We start from the raw sequence: 6,190 nt of genomic DNA, 5'->3' as shown, positions 1-6,190 counted from the left end.
TCTCCTACTGTCTTTCAGTCTCGATTTGCTCATGTTGACAAAACACACACAAAAAAAGAGAGTTGCTCAGCCTTCAACCCCAAGCGTGCAGAAATGTGCATGTGTCTATATGTGCATTGAGTGATAGCCATGGGAAAGGATTAGGATGGCTTTAGACAGGCTTTATTTAATAAGCAGCACAACGGCTGCACCGGATGGGAAACTCCAAAAACACACGCACAAAGGCATGTGCACACACAAATACACAAACACGGACACACACACACACGGTCACACTCCCACACACCAGCACACTGGGTTAAAGGACCCGGAGCTGTGGTTTTGTTACGGTCAAAGCTGGACTGAGCTAAGAGGCGAAGTGAACCATGCGTGAGTTTGACTGGGCTTCTTGGCCCTGGTAATTGGGACTGATGGACCTGAAAGTGAGGGATGAACCAGGGAATACAGGATGTCTGCACTGGTAGGCTCATTCCGAGTCAGTGTGCGTGTGTGTGTGTGTGTGTGTGTGTGTGTGTGTGTGTGTGTTTGTGTGCGCGCGCATATGTGAATTTCTGTTCCTCTAAATGTAAAAATCATCAGACCTTTCTCAGCAGACCAGTTAGATGAAGGAGTCGCGTGGTCCTCAGGTGTGAAAGCCTCCTTCTGGTAACAGAAGCTTGATTATTGGTTGGCCAGTGGAACCTTTTGAGGTCCAATACAATCTGTTCCCAAGAGGCTCATGGTTGACCTCTCATTTGTTTGGATATTGAATCAACGTTTTCCATAACAAATTATGGAAAACATTTTTTTTTTACTTAACAGGAAATAAGAAACATTTGAACATTTAAATCATTAAGTATATAGAGAGAGCGAAAGAGAGAAAGAGAGAGAGAGAGAGAGAGAGAGAGAGAGAGAGAGAGAGCGAGAGAGAGAGAGATGAAGAAGCCATTATGCAGCATAGCGCAATTCTTTCTCTAAACAATCTTACATTTCTTGTTTTACAAGTCCCGGTAATACAAGACATTTTTTTCTGTGCAAAACATCAAATAAAGGTGAGGCGTCCAACCAGCTCCAAAGAGGACGCCCTTTCTTGAAATAAAACATGCAAATGTATTCTTCCGGTGTACAATCAAACATTTTCAACAGAGGCATGTTTCTCAACTAGGTCAGCAGGATCAGATGGCTTGAGATTGGAAGAGCACGTTTTAAACAGGCTTTTATTTATTTATTGATTGATTGGAATGAATCTCGTTGTCATCCGCATAGGCATCTGATTAGAACGATTCAAACCAGAACCTTGTGAGCGGTGAAGAAAGCAAGAGGTGAATAAAAGATGACGGCGAAAGAGCGTAGAGGTGAAGCCCGTGTCTGCACGCCACTCCTGGGAGGCTAAAATGCCTTCTCATCAGTAAACTGTGAATAATTCATCTTGTTACCGCAGCAAATACACTCATACACTCACACAAAAGCATGTATGTGCTCACGCATAACATCGTATGCATGTCACACACAGGCCATTTTTACAGGGTCCGATGCGGGGCTTGTATTATTCACTAGCTTATGAACTCTGCAGAACCCTTCACTTTTTGACTGTCTACACGTGTGTGTGTGTGTGTGTGTGTATGTGGTATGCAGGGCTCCATTTTTATGCTTACAAATTAAATGAGGTAACAGAATGGCAACAATTCAACCAGATGAGTTCAACACACACAACCAACATGCGCATCTTTGCAGGGAATAAGTCATTAAACCACAACAGTTGATTTTCCTGTTTTTCACCCTGGGTAAGGATGAGCGTCAGGGCTGGAGATGCTTCCAAAGTGTCTAATAAAATGCAGCTGTGGTGAAGAATACAGCCTGACACAGAAGGGCCGCAGATTTGATTTCATTGCAATTGTAGCCCTGTGCACGTTTTATTATTTTTTTTCAGCAGCTAGGAAATTGCACAATGATTGTGTAAGACTCGTGGAAACAATAAAGGAGTCATAGCAGAATGCAAAGAACATTCCAAGAAATTGCTCCATTTCACATTGTAAGATGATGATGATGATGATGATGATGATGTGTGGAAACAACGAGTGTCTGAGAAACACAAGGAGCTGTTTATGGTCTAACTCTGTGATTAAACTCATGTTCACGGTTCATAAAACAAGCTGTGGAGCACACTGAAAACCCCTCTTGGTATAAAGGGGAGGTGGAGGGGTGGTTCAGTTTTGAAAAATATCACTTTTAGTTATATTTGTCAAAATATCAGCGTGATCTGATAGTATCATATCAGTAGTCGTATACAAAAAAAAGATAGCCCCCTATCACTAATTTGATTTGCAATAAACAACAGTGCCCGAGGAAAAACAACCAGGCTGTCCACTCGGACTCAATGTCGGAGGTGGGAGTTGAAACTCCTTCTGACAGGGGATTCCGCCAGACGCTCCCAACAAACCCTCACAATACGTTTGGGTCTGCCAGGACGGACCGGCCTCTTCCCCCACCATCGGAGCCAACTCACCACCAGGTGGTGATCAGTTGACAGCTCCGCCCCTCTCTTTACCCGAGTGTCCAGAACATGCGGCCGCAAATCCGATGATACAACCACAAGGTCGATCATCAAATTACGGCCTAGGGTGTCCTGGTGCCAAGTGCACATATAGACACCCTTATGTTTGAACAAGGTGTTCGTTATGGACAGTCGGTGACGAGCACAGAAGTCCAATAACAAAACACCACTCGGGTTTTGATCGGGGGGGCCGTTCCTCCCAATCACGCCCCTCCAGGTATCACTGTCATTGCCCACGTGAGCATTGAAGTCCCACAGTAGAACAATGGAGTCCCCAGCAGGAGTACTCTCCAGCACACCCTCCAAGGACTCCAAAAAGGGTGCATATGCACAAACAACAGTCAGGACCCGTCCACCCACCCGAAGGCGGAGGGAGGCAACCCTCTCGTCTACCGGTGTGAACCCCAATGTACAGGCACTGAGACGGGGGTCAATGAGCATGCCCACACCTGCTCTGTGCCTCTCACCGTGAGCAACTCCAGAGTGAAAGAGAGTCCAACCCCTCTCGAGAGGACTGGTATCAGAACCTAGGCTGTGTATGGAGGCAAGTCCGACTATATCCAGTCGGAAATTCTCTGCCTCACACACCAGCTCGGGCTCCTTCCCTGCCAGAGAGGTGACATTCCATGTCCCAAGAGCTAGCTTCTGCAGCCGAGGATCGGACCGCCAGGGTCCCCGCCTTTGGCTGCCGCCCAGCTCGTATTGCACCCGACCCCTTTGACCCCTCCCACGGGTGGTGAGACCATGAGAAGGGGGACCCACGTTGCCTCTTCGGGCTGAGCCCGGTCAGACCCCATGGGTGTAGGCCCGGCAACCAGGCGCTCGCCAACGGGCCCCACCTCCAGGCCTGGCTCCAGAGGGGGGCCCCGGTGACCCGCGTCCGGGCAAGGGAAACTGAGTACCATCGAGTTTATTTTTCATAAGGGGCTTTGTGAGCTGTGCTTTGTCTGGTCCCTCACCTAGGACCTGTTTGCCATGGGTGACCCTGCCAGGGGCATAAAGCCCCAGACAACTTAGCTCCTAGGATCATTGGGACACACAAAACCCTCCACCACGGTAAGGTGACGGCTCACGGAGAGGATGTCATTTACAGTTGACAAAAAGTGGCAAAACTGCCGCCCCCCCGAGATGGCTAACAGGTGGATTCTTGCTGCTTAACTCATATTCCACAGGCACAGGATGCATTCGAATGTCATGTTTAGACTAGTGAAGTTGCGTAGAGCACATTATTGTCAATCTTGTATTGTCAATTTTAGGGTTGACTTCCCCATTAAGAAAAGAAATATACTGACAACTAAGAAAAAGCCAAGAAAAAGAAAATCATCACAGAGTCCACAGTTTTCATAAAATATATATTGTTGCATGGCAATTCAACACTCTTTGATTTAATTTCTACAACTCCAGCGTGTGCATTATTACTAAGCTCATGTTGTCGGCAGGCCCTATAATGTCGTCGGTTCTATTCATACATGGAAATAAAAACTCAATCAGCTCTGGACTAATCAACTATTTCTAAAGTTGGCTTGCACTTGATATCATGTAAAACAAAATCAGAACGAAGGCTTGCAAAACTTTAATGAGGTCTCAAGATAATATCTGAATATGTGCATTAGTCATAGGTGGTGATTGATGTGGTGACTGTAACTTCTGGCCCAGAATGCTTTGGACACCTGTCTTCTCACGCAAGGACCTCCAGGACGCTCCCTTTCAGTGCAGATCCTGATTTATGAGACCCCAAAGGCTCCTCTTTGGTGTTTTGTCTCTCTCTCTCTCTCTATTTTCCTCTTTTCCTTGCTCTCTTTCTCTTTGACACACTCTATACCTCCATCGTGAAGGGCCACAAGAGAAGCGGAGAGAAATGACTGCTGTCATTTTTTTTCTCTTTTAACTGGGCTGGCGCTGCTCTCTCTGTCACCGAGCCCTCGAGGGGAGAGGACATCAAACAAAGGAAAAAGCTTCCGCACTTTATTGTCTTTTACCGCAGAGTGCTTAGATCTATTCCCACTCTCACTCTCTCCCTCTCTCACCTCTACTTGAATAAAAAAATGTTTCAAATTCCGACTTGTCGTCTCCCCTCTCCGGCCTCCTCAACATCTCTTACACATTTTCTACATTTTGACAGTGCTCTTGGAGGGTGACAACTTGTCAAAATACTGAGTGAGGGGAACTGAGGGAGTCTCAGTGTGAGATAGCAGTGAGGCTCAAAGACAAAACAAATCTCAAGTCCAAACACGGTGGTATGTGGTTGAACTCTGGGATGATTGATTTGTATTGTGATTATTTGACAAAGATGACTCACAAATGTTATCGGAATGTTCGTCTTTCAGTGCGGAGTTACAGGGTTCGAAACCGGCTCTAGCCTTCCTGTGTTGCATGTTCTCCCCGTGCATGGGTTTTCTCTGGGTACTCTGGTTTCCTCCCACATATTAAAAACATGCGTGGCAGGTTAATGGAACATGCTAAATTGTCTCTTTGTGTGACTGTGGACGTGAATGGTTGCTTGTCTATGCGTGCCCTGCGATTGGATGGCAACAGGTTCAGGGTGTCCCCCGCCTACTGCCCGAAGAGAGCTGGGATCGGCTCCAGCACGCCTGCGACTCTTGTGAAGGGAAGCGGATCAGAAAATGGATGGATGGATCTTTGTGAAACAAATGGGTTATGTTAGCCTCGGTTCCCATCACTATCACGGCTATGATTATCTCAGGATGCATCTGTAGTACCTCATTGTAATGTAACACATCCATCCATCCATCCATCCATCTAAGTAAAAATGAAAGTAAAAAGACTATCACACCATAACTATTGTAGGCTTCGTTGCTCAGTAAAATAAAGTTGAGTAAAAGCGTACACACACACACGTACACGCACACATAGACATACAACCTCCAGGCGGTGCACCTGGGTACAGCACACATGCAGGATTCATTTTCTGCATGCATACACATAGACACATACATATGCAGTTACACATTCCCAAGCAGCTGCACAAAGATCACCAAAACCGATTGCAGGACTTGTTACCTAGCCATCATCATCAGGAGGCCTCATAACATGTCACATGATCACCTGGGAGACGATACATGCACATCCACACACACGCAGTGGAAGGAAAACAGCAGGGAGGATTGATCTCCCGCCATGATATTGATTAGCCCACCCCTCTCATCCTGACTGGAGGATGCCAACTGTGTCAAGACATTTACTTCCTGAAGCAATCCTGCAAGGAGGCTGAAAATAACAACGATGTAAGAGACATCTTAAAGGGGAATTCTGCTGGCTGCAAAATGCCAGGAAGTCTACAGGGAAATTCTTGAGTTCAATGACAGGTGCTCCAAGACATTTTTTTGAACCTTTGCCCCTGGTTCAACTCAAAAGTGTGTGTTTATTTGTGCAATATAGAGTCGTGTAACTCCCTGTCCTTATCTCGCCCCTGGTTAGTATGTAATATAAGGGGCTAGGCTTTTTTTAATGCATGTGTTGTGTTGATACAGATTTGAAAAGGATTATTTAAAACAACTCAACATAGCGATGTCAAAGTGTTAACCATAAATGATGAATGCTACATTTTTTTAGCTTACCTTATACAGAAAAACCTCGAACATTTAATGACGTGGAGGTCATGCGTTCAGAATTTGAACAATATATTCCAGTAAAAAA

At 45.8% G+C, this 6,190-nt stretch overlaps 1 long non-coding RNA gene across 1 annotated transcript; it reads left to right on the top strand.

Annotated features, from left to right (window-relative positions):
* Window positions 1-261: 261 nt before the first annotated feature.
* On the top strand, window positions 262-5,284 carry LOC127602052 (uncharacterized). The gene is made up of 3 exons (XR_007962693.1): window positions 262-460; window positions 1,246-1,394; window positions 4,153-5,284. It is a non-coding gene; the product is annotated as an uncharacterized LOC127602052 (long non-coding RNA).
* Window positions 5,285-6,190: the final 906 nt, after the last annotated feature.

The sequence above is a fragment of the Hippocampus zosterae genome, chromosome 6 (genome assembly GCF_025434085.1).
Source record: "Hippocampus zosterae strain Florida chromosome 6, ASM2543408v3, whole genome shotgun sequence".
Taxonomy (NCBI): Eukaryota; Metazoa; Chordata; class Actinopteri; order Syngnathiformes; family Syngnathidae; genus Hippocampus; species Hippocampus zosterae.
Note: the sequence above shows the minus strand (reverse complement) of the source record. Positions and strands in the feature narration are given on the sequence as shown.